The sequence below is a fragment of the Diadema antillarum genome, unplaced genomic scaffold, assembly GCF_040938485.1.
Source record: "Diadema antillarum isolate AM-2024a unplaced genomic scaffold, OU_Dant_1.0 seq00001946_RagTag, whole genome shotgun sequence".
Classification (NCBI taxonomy): domain Eukaryota; kingdom Metazoa; phylum Echinodermata; class Echinoidea; order Diadematoida; family Diadematidae; genus Diadema; species Diadema antillarum.
Window position 1 is genome coordinate 119,671 of NW_027272606.1, and position 16,002 is coordinate 135,672.

At 38.1% G+C, this 16,002-nt stretch overlaps 1 protein-coding gene across 3 annotated transcripts in view; it reads right to left on the minus strand.

Annotated features, from left to right (window-relative positions):
- The window catches only part of LOC139713305 (focal adhesion kinase 1-like), a 124,804-nt gene extending 110,426 nt beyond the window's left edge, over positions 1-14,378 (minus strand). For all 3 annotated transcript variants that reach the window (XM_071625049.1, XM_071625050.1, XM_071625048.1), the window contains exon 1: positions 14,277-14,378. The gene's annotated coding sequence lies outside the window, so the exon portion shown is untranslated. The remainder of the gene's footprint in view (positions 1-14,276) is intronic.
- Between the last annotated feature and the right edge of the window lie 1,624 nt (positions 14,379-16,002).

A 16,002-nucleotide genomic window follows, 5' to 3' on the forward strand; every position in this document is an offset into this window, starting at 1 on the left:
GAAGATGCACATGCAGAAAAAGAGGAGACAGATACCACAAATTTAGCCTTTAAAATTGTCCATGAATATGCATTTTCTTATGTTTTGATTGAAAATGTTCCTGTCCCCACCCCCCCCCAAAAAAAAAGAAAAAAAATGTGCACCAGACCATTGTATTTCAGTTCTAAAAATGCAACACAAAAAACCAACAACTATACACTCTTTTATCTCCATTCCAGTTCATACACTGTGAAGATGCAAACACAGAAAAAGAGATGAAAGAAACTACAATTCAGAAACTTGCATTGTCCTTGGATGTTCAACTTTCTTGCCTTTTTTTTGTTGAAAATTTTCCAAAAATTGCTTCCAAAAGAGCACACCAGATTGTTGACTTTTAGTTCTAAAAATGCAAAATCTCTCTCTTGCGGGAGGGGTAAATTCCCTCTCTGACACCCTCCCCCCCCCCCCCAAAAAAAAGGAATAATATTGAACATAATCATTTTCGCTCCCTGGAAGAATATTCCTGCATATTTTGACCATGTCTATGGCATATTAATTGTAACTTACCGTGGTATGTTGTCCTTCATCCTATATGTGGTCATGTTAATTCATTTTTGGTCTTACACTGTTGCAAAAATTACTGTGATGTCTTAATTATCTAGTAATCTCATCAATTGATAGTCATTAAATTAGGACCTCTAAGTACACTGAAATGCAACTATCTACTTCTAAATTTTCCTGCTTTGAGGCAAGGCCCCCTCCAAGACCCTTCCCCTGCTCAGTTGCTTCACTCCCTTGCCTTAATTCTACTGCTTTCTAAAATCAAAATGTTGGCAAGTGTGCTGCAGTGAATTTCTCTTGTGAAAATATGAAACTAAATGTATACAAGCCATGTTTAATCATGTCTGTGTGATGTCTAATATGCTGTGTATCTATTAATTTGGAAAGGGAAAATGCCAGGGAGGGAGAGAGAAAGATAGAGAGTGAATACAACAAATATATACATGTGGACAATAAGTGAAGTGAAGAAAAGTGATGAAATTTTCCAGACAAGCCTCATCTATTTTCATTGTTTCCCACAGAATGTCTTTGAAATCTGGTGTAAATATGAATTATGAAAAAATTGTGAGGTGCTGAGAGGAGTTAGAACACTATGGTTTATGCTTTAACAAGCTAAATGTGCAGTGGACAAGCAGTTCGCCTATCATGTAGGATGTAGGAGCATACATGCCGTGCAAAAACCATTATACCAGCATCACACCACTACCCTAACCACACTTACGCGCACACGCACACACACACACACACACACACACAGTGACACACTAATCACTACACATGTCTAGCCAGCTCTGGGTAAAAATGAAGAATAAGCTAGCTCCAGTGAGATTACAGCCTTTCCTCAAAATGTTCAAGAAAAAGTGAACTTGGGATCACCATTAATTGGGATGACATAATTTCATCTGCATGCAAAGATTACAATGTCAAGTTGCATTTACAGTGTCATGTTGACATGACTCTACATGAATGGCGAGAGTCTCCACTCATGCAAGCAGTACCTCAGCATGGATTAAATTATCAGTTTCCTTTGCAGTTTACTGTAAAACGAGAAATTTTCGCGTGCACTTTAATTTCGCGAATTTCGCGAGCGCCAAGATTCGCGAAATTAAAATGCATGCGAAAGTCCTTGTTTACACTATATGCATTGAATGCCAGTGGCACTTCGCGAAAATTTCATGCCACGAAAAAGGCTGTCGGCTCCAATTCGCGAAAAATTCATGCCGCGAATATATCATGTTTTACAGTAATTGGTCGTCAACAATGTACAGTAAAACTGTATAACATGATAATTCCATTGGGTTTGAATGTTGTTTTCCTTGAAACCATTACCAGTGAGTGAAATTTGGGTTTCTACAAAAGCTATAAGGCAACTTTAAACAAGCTGTGGCTGTAGTGACTCACCTTGCATGCTCTGTATGTGGTGCAGATATGTGCATAGTGTGTCGTACAATTGTAGCTGTGACTTGAAAGAAACACTCTCACTGATTAATTAATGGGATACTCCGTTCTGAAATTGGGTATAAAAAAAAAAAGAAATGCTCTGCTGGACAGTACCCGATCAAGCTGAGACTACTGTTACTAATTAACATGTCACTACCTTATTTGTCCAAATTCTGAACATTGCTAGATTTCATTAATTTCATTTGCAACAACTTCAATAATTGGGATTTTTCATAGTGAGCCTACCATAAATTTGTAACTACACTTTGTACTATGAGTAATTTGCTTCTAATTAATTACGGATGTAAAATATTGATAAGCATGCCGTATCATAGCTAAACGCTCTCATTTTCATTTTGCATACACAGTACAGTGTAGGTCTCTTGGTCAAATGGCATGTGCAGAGCTACCAAGTCTCATGCATTGTGAGTGGGACTCAAGCATTTAGGGCCTGTCCCACGATCTCACGCATGACACCCATTTTTCTCACGCATTGGGAGCATAGCTTAAAGGATTAAAGTGAGAGTTGCAATCGAAGGCATATTTCCCTTTTGTCTTTCAAAATAAGTTTAAAAAAAGTAACTTAAGTATGCACCAGCTGGCACCATTACAATCTAAAAATTGAAAAAGAGGGTGGACACCCCCCCCCTCCCACACCCTCCCTCGCTCAAGCACACGTGCGTGCGCCGAGATGCGGAGTCATGAAAATCTCACTCATACAAATTTTTTGAACTTAGCATCTATGCATGTGAATGTTGGCACCTTTAACCCTAACTAGGCCGGGGAGGGGGGGGGGGGGCCTCCAAGGCCCTTCCCTCAACGTTTCGCTCGATGTATTGTTATCGCGAGAAGCTATCGCCGCGACGTTTCATGACTTTTTTCTTTCGAGTCTCCCGCATCTTTTGACACCAAATTTGCGATGCCCGGGCGCGCGGTTCCGAAGTTGCGCATATATGCACGTGCATGTCAGACCAAAAATTGCTCAAAAACGTGAATACGTGTACAATTTTAATCAATTAAAAACATATTTCCTTGTTCAGAACAATGTCGCGGACAAATTCCATCGAAGAAACAATGAAAAACATAAAGTCAAAAACAAAGAAATACATAAGAAATTCAAAAAACAATAAGATACTTCAGAAATTTTTTCTGATCGCTCAATTTTTTTCTCTTACATTTGCTAAGGACACTAAAAAGAATATTTACACAAAAAATGTGCCTGTTTTGAGCTTTACTTAGTGATTTATACCAAATTGTCTGATTTCATGCATCATTCTGCACAAATTAGCAAAATTTAGTGGTATAAATGATAATTTTTGAAAAAATGAACTTCATGGTACTTTAGATTTATATACATCATAGGCAAAGTGTGTGCCAATTTTGGTTGCGATTGCGTGGTAGACAGCCGAGATCTAGAGGGGGTGGGAGGCCCCCCCCCCCCCCCCCCCCCCCCCCCCAGCTCTATCATCTACCTAAATAGCCCAGCCTAGTTAGGGTTAATATTTTACATTACAATGTGTTCTGCATTCTTGCCAATCCTTATTTTTCCCCCTCAACTCTCCCAAGAAACCCTGCCAACATGAGAAGTAACCTAATATGGTACTGCTACTAGTATATCTTTCACTCAACACCTCTGGGAAGGTTTGAGTGATTGACATTCAACATAACAATCACCTCTGGTTCCCACTGTATCTCATGCGTAATGCTTCCATGGCAAACTTTCATACATGTGCACTTGGCAGCACTGTGTATTTCTTCATATCATGTACATGGGTACACAAGTTTCAAGTAAACTATAAATTCCAACCATATTTTTTTTAGAATATATATCCCATCATCTGAGAATGAATTATGAAAATACACTGTAATATAACATTTTTATAATTTACTAACATATGACAAGAATTCAATAAAATTTTATTTTTCATGAAAAATACAGACTCCACCAACTTGACAAATGTAACAAATGTAAATAGTAATATCAGCCCTCCTGTTTTCTGTAAAGAGGCATAGTCCGGTAAGAACAAGGGTCCCCATGCACCCTCCAAACACATTTCTTTTTTAACTCACTTTTTTGTAACCCTAATAGAGTGTCTAGTTAATGAATTGTTTTGTTCCCAAAGCAGAAACATGTCCCATGGAGGTTATTGGCAGCCATCTTGGTGACCATCTTGGACTTTCAACGAAAATCATTCACTTTCATAACTTTTGAGCTATACAACATACAGAGACAAATAAAACATTTCTTTAGAGTAGATGTGGCATGAGGAATCAAAATATGGAGATGGTTATTAACACGATTAAAAGCATGTTTTATGCAAGAAAAGTCCAAAAATATGAAAATTTCAGTGTCATTTACACTGGAAATTGCACAAATAGTCTGTATGCATACACTGTACATGACAAACCACACACTCCACTGTTAAACCACATTGCCTCTAGATCATAGCTCGAATAAGGTGTGTTGTATCAAAAAACATTTAACAGTTCAACAGAATTTTGACATCTCATTGAAATAGAATGAAGAATGTAAGCACAATGGCAATTCATATGCAAATACCCTTAAAATATACAGTTAAAAGATCATATCAGACATGAATTATGATACAAATTTTGATAACTGCATGTGAAAGTGACTAATGGACAAAAATAAAACTTGAAATGACATTTAACACTCTTTGTGTACAACTTTGCATTCTCTTTTGTGTCATTTCATATCTAAAAAGGGTTTGAGTTGGGGGTATTTTCATGAAAACAATCACAATGACTCCTCATGCTATAAACATTACATCTGGACCTTTTTGAAAATTTGATACAATGTGAAGTACATGTACATGTTTTTGTAAATTTTGCCATCTGATACTTAAATTGTGATAGATAGAGTTTGGTATGGACATTCAAAAGGGAAAAGTAAAATTTGCAAAATCGACCAAAATTTGTACATTCCCCAATTCCTAAAGCCACTAACGATATGTATGATTTGTATTGTAACAGTCCTAATGACAAAAAAAAAAAAGGAACATCCGCGTACGATTGTATTTGATCCCATCACTTACTGCTTTTAGGCAACACCACAGATCAAATGAGCTAAAACAAGGAAAAGTAGAAATTACGCGGTGCGTAATATACAAGTGTATGTCCCCGCCGGAAGTAGCATTTAGTAGCAAAATGTACAATATAGGTAAAAAATCAAGGTCAAAGATCAAAGAAGTCAAAGGTCAAAATTCTGTGTAGAAGTTTTGAAGCCCTCACCTAGTGCCATCACATAATGCAAACGGAATCGAAATTGGGTTAGAATTTATGGCAAAGGAGTAGCATTTTGTAGCCAATGTACAATATAGGTCAAAAATAAAGGTCAAAGGTCAAAGAAGTCAAAGGTCAAAATTCTATGTAGAAGTTTTGAAGCCCTCACCTAGTGCCATCACATAAAGCAAACGGAATCGAAATCGGGTTAGAAATGGCGAAGGAGTAGCATTTTGTAGCAAAATGTATAATATAGGGGCAATTCCACGATAAAGTGGACATGACCATCAAATTTTCAAAATCGTCAAATCTCATTCATTTTGGTATCAAATGAAAGCTTAAGGACTGAATTTTTCATATTTGACCATCTTGTTAAAGAATTACATCATTAACTTTGCTAAATATGTGCATAAAATCAGCATAAGTAAATTTGACATAAATATCTGAAAAATATAATGAAGTTAAATGAATGTAGCATGAAAAAATAAACAAGGAAAAGTAGAATTTACGCGGTGCGTAATATATGTCCCCGCCGGAAGTAGCATTTCGTAGCAAAATGTACAATACAGGTCACAAATCAAGGTCAAAGGTCAAAGAAATCAAGGGTCAAAATTCTGTGTAGAAGTTTTGAAGCCCTCACCTGCTGCCATCACATAAAGCAAACGGAATCGAAATCGGGTTAGAAATGGCGAAGGAGTAGCATTTTGTAGCCATTGTACAATATAGGTCAAAAATCAAGGTCAAAGGTCAAAGAAGTCAAAGGTCAAAATTCTGTGTAGAAGTTTTGAAGCCCTCACCTAGTGCCATCACATAAAGCAAACGGAATCGAAATCGGGTTAGAAATGGCGAAGGAGTAGCATTTTGTAGCAAAATGTACAATACAGGTCAAAAATCAAGGTCAAAGGTCAAAGAAGTCAAAGGTCAAAATTCTGTGAAGAAGTTTTGAAGCCCTTACCTATTGCCATCACATAAAGCAAACAGAATCAAAATCGGGTTAGAAATGGTGAAGGAGTAGCATTTTGTAGCCAATGTACAATATAGGTCAAAAATAAAGGTCAAAGGTCAAAGAAGTCAAAGGTCAAAATTCTGTGTAGAAGTTTTGAAGCCCTCACCTAGTGCCATCGCATAAAGCAAGCAGAATCAAAATCGGGTTAGAAATGGCGAAGGAGTAGCATTTTGTAGCAAAATGTACAATACAGGTAAAAAAATCAAGGTCAAAGGTCAAAGAAGTCAAAGGTCAAAATTCTGTGTACAAGTTTTGAAGCCCTCAACTAGTGCCATCACATAAAGCAAACGGAATCGAAATCGGGTTAGAAATGGCGAAGGAGTAGCATTTTGTAACAAAATGTACAATATAGGTCAAAGGTCAAGGTCAAAGGTCACAACTGAAATTCTGTGTACAAGTTTCAAAGCTCCCACATAGTGCTATCATATAAAGCAAACAGAATCAAAATTTGCTCATAAATGACAGAGAAGTAGCAAATTGAAGATTTTGATCACACATGGACGCACACACGGACACACGGACACACGGACGGACACACGGACGGACACACGGACGGACACACACACGGACACACACACATACGGAGCCCGTTTCATAGTCCCCTGCTCGAACTCGTTCGGCGGGGACAAAAAGGAGGTAAAAACTTTGCCTTTGTTTTCAGAATTTAAGGGTTGAACATCATTACCAAATCATCAAAGTGCAAGATTTTCTATGTGTTAAGCTTCAGCGAACATCGCAAATACGATCATCAATAATGTCATGGTGTTACGGTAAAAACTGATGTTTTTAGTATTGTTTGAAAATTACAAACACGAAAGGGTTTATTTTGACAGCCCAAATCATGACCACATGTAGCTACCACATACAAGTACTAAAATGATGGTAACTCATTTTGTTAATCAATTAAAGCTGATTAAAATGTGTAACGGTGTTATAGTAACTGTAACACCATGACTATAACACCGTGACTCGCATTGCAATAACACAGGACACATACCGGATTACTCATGATAATTAACTGTTGAAGTGACTATCTGATTTCTCTGTCACATTTACTCAAAAGATAGAGGTTTTTTCAAGGATTGTTCATAACAGATGGGTCAAGCTATATCCACAAAGATTATCACTTGTACTTGTTGACAGCATCATGCAATTTTAACCCTTTCTGCGCTAAAAATCAAGAACTGTGTTTACAATGCAGTAGGGTTTGATATATGCCAATCAACACTCAGAGCACATGGTGGGTTAAAATGGAAGCAGTCCACTCACAGTGTGCCACCTACCAGATTCATAACTATCCAGAGCAAACATTTCTGAAGGTTTTGAACTTTTAATTACGGTTTGTTTTATGTTTTATTGTTTTATTTATTTTCCGTATAAAAACAACAACAAAACAATAATCGTACAGTCAACAGAATAATATTTAAAATATGGCTGGATTGCCCTACTCAGCTGTGCCTACACGACACAGCTGTTCTACCGAGGGGTAGAACGGTAAAGGCAACAGTTTCAGTTGAGTTAATACCCTTTGTTTAATTTTTTTATCATAATTGACCATTTTATTAAATGGTTTGACTCTTCTTTTGTAGACTCAAATGTGTTCCTAACATGATAAACAGTCCCAAGTTTTGCTGCAGCTTCCCTGGTATCCTAAAGAATTACTTAGGGCATACTGAAGCTAGATCGATGTGTCCACCAAAAGTTAATCTCACTGGAATACTACTTTCCTGTGCATGGTGCTGTGCACAATCTTACAAGTTTCACCATTAAAAGAGCCACACTCACTAGGATTTATGTGTATGAATGAGAATTTGCATTGTAATCATTTTTATTACATGTTCATTTTCCAGTACATCTTTGAAAAAGAATGATAATTATGGTACATTTTGTACCACACAAATTGCTTGAATGATTCTTTTTATTGCTACTGAAATTGCTATTGAAGTGGGTTCACCTGGCTTTGTGACCAAAGGTATTAAAATCAAAGTTTCAAATTTGAATGTCATCTTTGAATATACAAATTGGACTTTTAAAGAGTATTTGTCAACCCTAAAAGTTCACTCAGAAATATTTAACAAGCTTTCAATGATGATAGACTGAATTATGTCTCAAAACATATTGTATATTTTACTGAAAGAGCAGTGCTCCTGACTGTAACGTGTATAAACGTATATGACATGTCACGGCATTACAGTGCAAAGTTTTTCTTTACTTTGTTGTTTTTGTTAATCTGTTATGATTTCAATAATTTTCTGTTTTATCCGGAAGTGTTATACTGTGATGTCAAACATTCATCATAAATCATCATTTCATTCTACCTAATGGAGAAACACTATGAGCTGAAAGTAAGACAACAGGATTCTCCGTAGGTTTTCTACACACTTTTCAGAGTTCACGGTGTTACAGTCACTGTGTTACATTGCACTTATTCAAAATCTATGTCATAGTTTTCCTGTCAATTGATTCTTCAATCAAATTTTACTTCAATATTATCATTGAGTCTCTAGTACACCCAATGAACAGATCCACCTATCAAAATGTTCATTAACTTCACAGAGTTTTGTCAATAAACAAAGTGCACAAAAACCCATGTCCATCTTGCGTCACGGTGTTACAGCGGTAATTAATCGTGCATAACTCATTTACCACAGCAGTTTTTCTTCCTTTCTTTTGTTTTCAAAATTGCTTATGATGATATGCATAGATACACAATAAAAAAAATCTTCCCCAGTGTTACATTTTGATTATTATTTACATTTGATGAGTGAAATTATACTCAAAAGTGTCACGGTGTTATCGTGGAATTGCCCATAGGTCAAAAATCAAGGTCAAAGGTCAAAATTCTGTGTAGAAGTTTTGAAGCCCTCACCTAGTGCCATCACATAAAGCAAACGGAATCGAAATTGGGTTAGAAATGGCGAAAGGAGTATATTAGCATTTTGTAGCCAATGTACAATATACATGTAGGTCAAAAATCAAGGTCAAAGGTCAAAGAAGTCAAAGGTCAAAGAAGTCAAAGGTCAAAATTCTGTGTAGAAGTTCTGAAGCCCTCACCTAGCGCCATCACATAAAGAAAACGGAATCGAAATCGGGTTAGAAATGGCGAAGGAGTAGCATTTTGTAGCAAAATGTACAATACAGGTCAAAAAATAAAGGTCAAAGGTCAAAGAAGTCAAAGGTCAAAATTCTGTGTACAAGTTTTGAAGCCCTCAACTAGTGCCATCACATAAAGCAAACAGAATCGAAATCGGGTTAGAAATGGCGAAGGAGTAGCATTTTGTAGCAAAATGTACAATATAGGTCAAAGGTCAAGGTCAAAGGTCACAACTGATATTCTGTGTAGAAGTTTCAAAGCTCCCATGTAGTGCTATCATATAAAGCAAACAGAATCAAAATTGGCTCATAAATGACAGAGAAGTAGCAAATTGAAGATTTTGAGAGGCACATGTGGTCATCTTATTCATGATTTTTTAATGTAAGGTCCGATCCCGGCTTCGCAGCAGTGTGGCAGTTGATATGTTAGAACTAATTTACCTGCGCTGTTTTTTAGAACGAGTGAAAACATATTCAGCAGTAAATAGATCTGATTACATTCATTTTCATTTTACACATTTCACAAACATATATTTTCATTCCTTCAAAATGGTCTCATAATGAAGATGGGCGCAAAAAGGATCACGAAATCGGCCCTCCCATGTACCTTTCAAGAACGCATGCACAAAATGTGCCGAGAGTATCAAGAGAAAAAAAAAATTAATGAAATCATCGCAGTCCTGTTAAGTCCAGTGTATATATCAACGGAAAACACAACCAACTCCCTTAGCATTCATCAGTTTTTCCCCCATTAATCTTCAAAGTTGTGTGATTTCTATAACATTTTTTACTATAAGTTTTCATAGCCAAGAGGAAATTAGTGTAAAGTTGCAGCAAATTCATTTTCTATGTTAGGATTGAATCCCCTTGCATGTGTGGAAACCCTTTTTCTATCCACTTCTAGTTTTCCTGTAAATGCCGTAACGGACATGACACCTCATATCAGACAAGTGGCAGAAATAACACTGTGGCCCAGTGAAACAGGGTGGTGATTAGTTTCAATTGCTTGAGGATAGTAGGACATTTCTATACTTGAGTAAATAATTAAGTCTGCACATTACTCAATAAAACAAAAACAAGCAGACTTTGCTTTCTGCCACTGGAAGACTGTTGATTTTAGACGATCTTGCTACCCTGTTACACTGGTTTGATCCATTCCCACCTCTTGTAATCCTGACTGATAACCAGCAGCTGTCATTCCAAGGAGTATTTAGACAATGGACTCCTAAAGGCAAGCCAATGGAGTTTTTCCTTTAATACTTAGAATTAGCACTTTCTACACGGTATATAAGTACATTGTAGACTACATTTAACACGTGTCAACCATGGAGTTAGCACAACAGCCAGGAACACCTGTACGAATGGATCCTTGTGCATCCAATGAACATCACTGATGATACAGCAACAATGCATCCAAATGTCACCAGCATCAATGTCTTCAATGATGGTGTTGCCTCATAATTAAGAAAAAACTAGAAATGTCGCTATGGCGACTGATGCCTCCGCCATAATGCATGATTCTCCCAATAGGTGTATAGTACAATGTCTTCACAATGTGTGATGACAGTTCCACATAACTGGCAAAATATTGAAATGACAGGTTTGTAAGAAATATCTTGAATGTTCACTTTCCTTGAACTGGGTTTGCTATAATTGTCTAAGAGAGCAGGTACACATATTTAGGGAATTGAGAATTTTTACTTGACTTCTGACGGACTCTTTTATAAGTTTATGCATTGAGTAATTTCCAAGGTATGAAGAATGATAAGGGCGTTACGTTGTCACAAAACCCAGTGTTCAAGACAACTTAACGCCTTTCTCATTCTCCACAGATGATATACTAGTGCTTACACGTTGTAAACGATCGTCGCTTTTGACGGCAAAATCACATAAAATGTCTTTTATTTTGTTTATTTTAACAGTTAGATGATTTTTACCACTCACCTACATCGTATTTTGCTGATGGTTGAGTTGAATTTGGTGTTTTGTCGGTATCCAGACCTTATTGTTGAATTTTTCGGAGTAGATTGTGCGATGATTCACAAAATCAACGAACTACCACCAACACTCAACCGGAAGTACCGTGGCAACATTTTATGTAAGCCCGAGCGTTTTGTGTGTTACGCAAAGCTTATCGTCTGCTACGTACATAGTATTTCCGCGCATGCTGCTCTCATGATCTGACCTTTGCTGCGTCACTTTCGCTCCGACAAGGTCATCACTTCCGCCCCAACTAGGTCATATGAACTTTTCCGACTCGCTACGTTGCAGTATACGAGAGTGATTGCCATTCAAATAACACGCAGAAGATGAGGAGTGAAGCAGTACAGACGCTTACAGACCTGATTTTAATCACGGATTTCAGTGGGTTTTTGACATAATTTTTTTTTTTAAATCGCATACCGATTATTGAATGAATACCATAGACTATGGGGATTCCTTATATTTCAGTTTTCTACAATAAATAAAGATATTCATGAAGGAAACGTACGCCCACCCCTGCAAATGACGTCTACAAGAGGGTAGACGTGCAGCAAGCGACAGCGGCTGCGTGTAGTTAGTCGTCGGGGATATGTTCCGCAGAGACTGCATCTGGCTTCACAGATTCCCTCCACAGTTGGTATAGAGGAGAGCCAATAATGTCAAAGATTAAAAGACTTCTCCGGACAGACGGACCAGATCTTTCTGTCCAACAATAACACCACCCATACATGACCATAAATTTACATACTGACAGTCCCATCTGGTTGTGGCCATACCTAGTAGTTACTAGTACTAGTAGTGCATATATGATAGATGAGTCAAGTCTAACAATTTGCAAGTTGTACATATAGACCCTAGCTCTAGGCCTAGCTAGAGGCTAGATTGACCGTCTACTATCTAAAGAACATAATAAAGGTGTGATTTCACGGAGCACACGAACGATTTGCGAAGGACGCGAATGACAAAATCCAACATTCGGAAAAGTTTTTCCCCGAATGTGTTCCAACAATGAAGCCGAAAACTATTCTTGGGCAATTTGTGCGAAGTTTCCACGACGTATACAATGTGCGAATGTCGTGTGTATCATTGCTAAAGTACAGCATGTTATGTACACGAAGAACACGCGGCGGAAATGCGAAAAACAAAAAATGTCAATAATCATGGGAGAAAATGTACCCAAGGAGAGGTGGAAGCTGTCTTGAGTTGAATTTTTTTTTCTTTCCTGTATTTCTCCTTTAATTCTTTTTCTCTCATTTCTCTATTGTGTGCTTGCCTACATTTTTTCTAGGACCTATCTCCACTAGTAAAGCATTTGATTTTTTTTTTTTTGCAGTTCCTCCAACAAATAATCTCTATAGTTCAAATGAAATTTTACATATTTTAGAATTAATTCTAAGTGTATTCTCCGATTTTTTTTTTTTGTATATCAAACATTTCCTTCTCTTTGCTCCTAAATGCTAGTCCTTAATTTTTTTTTTTTACTATAGTTGTTAATAATTGTTTGATGTTTAGGTGTATGATACGATTTTTATTTGTAGAAAACGTATAGGACATACTTGTACATCCCCCAAACGTGCGCTAAACGTTCGTGAGAATGTCTCAAAAGGTACGCGAAAAGTTTGCAATTACGTCGTAAATTGATCGGAAAAACTTTGCAGATTTCGTGTAACATACGCAAGACATTCTCCAAAGTTTCGGAGTATGTTTGGGGTTTCACGAACATTTTGCGAACATCGCACGTGTCTTGCGAAGGTCTTGCTCATATGACGAGGCTTAACGCGGAACGGTTAGGCTGCGTTCACATAGAAGTATTCGGGGCATACTCGTGAAATAGGCCCCACCACTGCGTGTCCGTACTAATACTACGGCGGCTCGCCTATTTATACTCGTGAATTCAGCCCCACCGTGTGGCGTTCATCGGTAGGTAAGCACGGCAATGGGGCTTCCTTCCACAGTATAATACTCATGAATGCGGCCCCACCAAACGGCGTTTACGCGAAATTGATACAGCGGTGGGGCCGATTTTCACAGCATAGCAATAGCATCTTTCGTCCTTTCTTCTCGGAAGGACTCCCTAATGTCCCTCGACTAATTTAACGGCCAATTTAACCATAAATACAACCCTACCAAACCCTAAAACCCTAACCCCAGGACCTACCCTTGCTTGCTCACGCACGGGTGCACGCTCACTGCGGTGGGGCCTATTTCACGATTTTGCCGTATTCGGTATTCGCTATTCGCTATTTCACTATTCGCTATTCGGGCACCGAGTACACCATCACCCGCACCGTCAACTCACCATCCCATGCAGTGAGGATTTCTTCCTCCTACATCCCAGCAAATCTTATCAACAACTGCATCAGAATGTCAGTCTACGTGCTTATTTTTGCTTAAGGGCAAATCCAGACCAAAATTGTCATTATTTCATAAACAAGAGACGGTATACGCTGCCAGAAAATCGAACAAGCTCGATTCCCACTTTGCTATACTATTCGCAGCTATTCGGTACTTTCAAATAGTGCCCTCTTATTATGTGAACCGGTGTGAGGAAATCCTGTCGTTTGATTCAAGCTATTCGCGTGCCCTCGAAAACGAGCCCCGAATACCCGAATACTACTAATTAGGTCTAGATCTAGTACACTTCTATGTGAACGCAGCCTTAGTTACACAACAGCCCTGCTCATGTCGGGCTAATATCAGTTGTATTAAATTACTGGCAAATTACTCACATTCCCAGGTATTTCGTCACAAGCTTTGTCCATCTCAGATATCTAACAGTGAGGCCCCATCTCATTATCACGTCTAGACACACAACTTTCTAGCAGGGTTCTTGCGTTTAGTCTCCGCGATCCGGAGCCACGGTGCTAAAGGTCTGTTGTCATTCTGACTAAAATAACCGGTTTAAAACGTGAAATGTAAAAACCTTGCCAAAGTCACAACACGTCTTAGTTTCTTCGACTCCGATACTCACCTGATTGAAGCATGAAAATGCTGCATGAACTGATCCAAAAGTACGTATGTCAAACTTCACGTTATAATTGTAAACACAAGCAGTGTTCGATGTCACAATGCCCTGGCTATCGCATCACGGAGCTCTTCGACTTGTTCACATTGTTGTCATTCCTGCACAGCGTACAGTCCCATGCGTAATAAATGATGTCGGCGACAGACGGCGACTGCGTTATTATGCCCCAATCGTTACACAGTATCAGACGCGCCTTTTGTTGTTTGTTCTGTTTAATGGCATTGTAGGGAAAGCGTTGACTGGTCACCATCTGTATGGCGCGCCCCTCACCCAATAACCATCCCCACTCCGAATACACCGGTACTGAGTTTTTCAGTTGATAAACCAAGTTTAAGACTAAGTTTGTCACATTAAACTTAGTTTTTCGCTTGATGAACTAAGTTAACCACTTGATAAACTATTGATGAAATTAGTCTTTTTACCTGAAAATTTCATGGTCTAAATAGAGTTTATCAATAACCTTAAGTGTTCCATTTGATAAACTATCGTTTATGGCTTGATAAACAGACTGTTTTTTACCTGTTAAACAGAGTTGATCAGTAAGATTAGTCTTTCACTCAATAGATATGATTTATTGATAAACTTACAGTTTTTCACTTGTTAAACTGTATTTATCAAGTGAAAGCTAAGTTTCTCCATAAACTCTGTTTATTGATAATCATGGTTAAAATTAGCAAAATAAAGACTTGAAGCTCAGCATGCAGTGGCCAGAATAGCTCTTCTTTGGTCATTGTTATAACAGAATTTACTTTCAGACCATATAGGCCCTACGTACGGTATGTTATGTAATTGATGTATACAATGTACATATATATATTTTTTTAGAAAGCATATGTTTGTAAAAATTATTAATTTGAGATACTTGTGATATTTTTTTTATTCATAGCCTTAGGGGTCCTACCTGCCAACTCTACCACTTGGCGGTAGACTACCAATTGACACTTAGTGGCGGGATGGATTCTACCACTTTCTTAAATGGAAATATACATTGTATTGTATTGGTAGGTACAGTGGCGTACCGTTGGTCAAGACATTGGGGGGGGGGGCACCTCATAGAAAAGTAATTTTGAGGGTGTGTATGCTTGTGCGTGTGTACGTGTGTATGTGTGTGTGTGTGCTGTCAGTCTGCAAACTTAATGGGGAATACAATACATAACGGAATGGGCAGTCGTTGAGCAACGTTGCCACGAATAGGACTCTTCCTTTTACTGTATAGTCAGGGGCGGATCCAGGAATTCCGTAAAGGGGGGGGGGGGATCATGAGGGTGTGGGAGGGGGTATCCTCCCTCCCACGATAGGGAGATTTTTTATATTTATGTTGGTATCTTGCGATTTCATGCATACCTTTTGGTAGATATTTCAATGATTTTGTAATTCTGAATAATTCTGGAAAATGGATTGGAAATATTGTTTTACTCTCTAAAAAAAAATCGAGTGAAAATTTTCACTCTAAAAAGAGTGAATACAAAAAAGAGTGAATTTCGAGTGAAATTGGAGTGAATTTTGAGTGAAAATGCTCATTTTCACTCATTGTGGAGTGACGTCAGGGATCACTCGAAGATTTTGGAGTGATCCCTGACGTCTGAACACTTTACTAATTCTGAATTTTCGGCAAAGGGCGCGCCAGTAATGCCAAAGGACGTCCTTTCTTTCTCTGACGTAGAGGACTCTC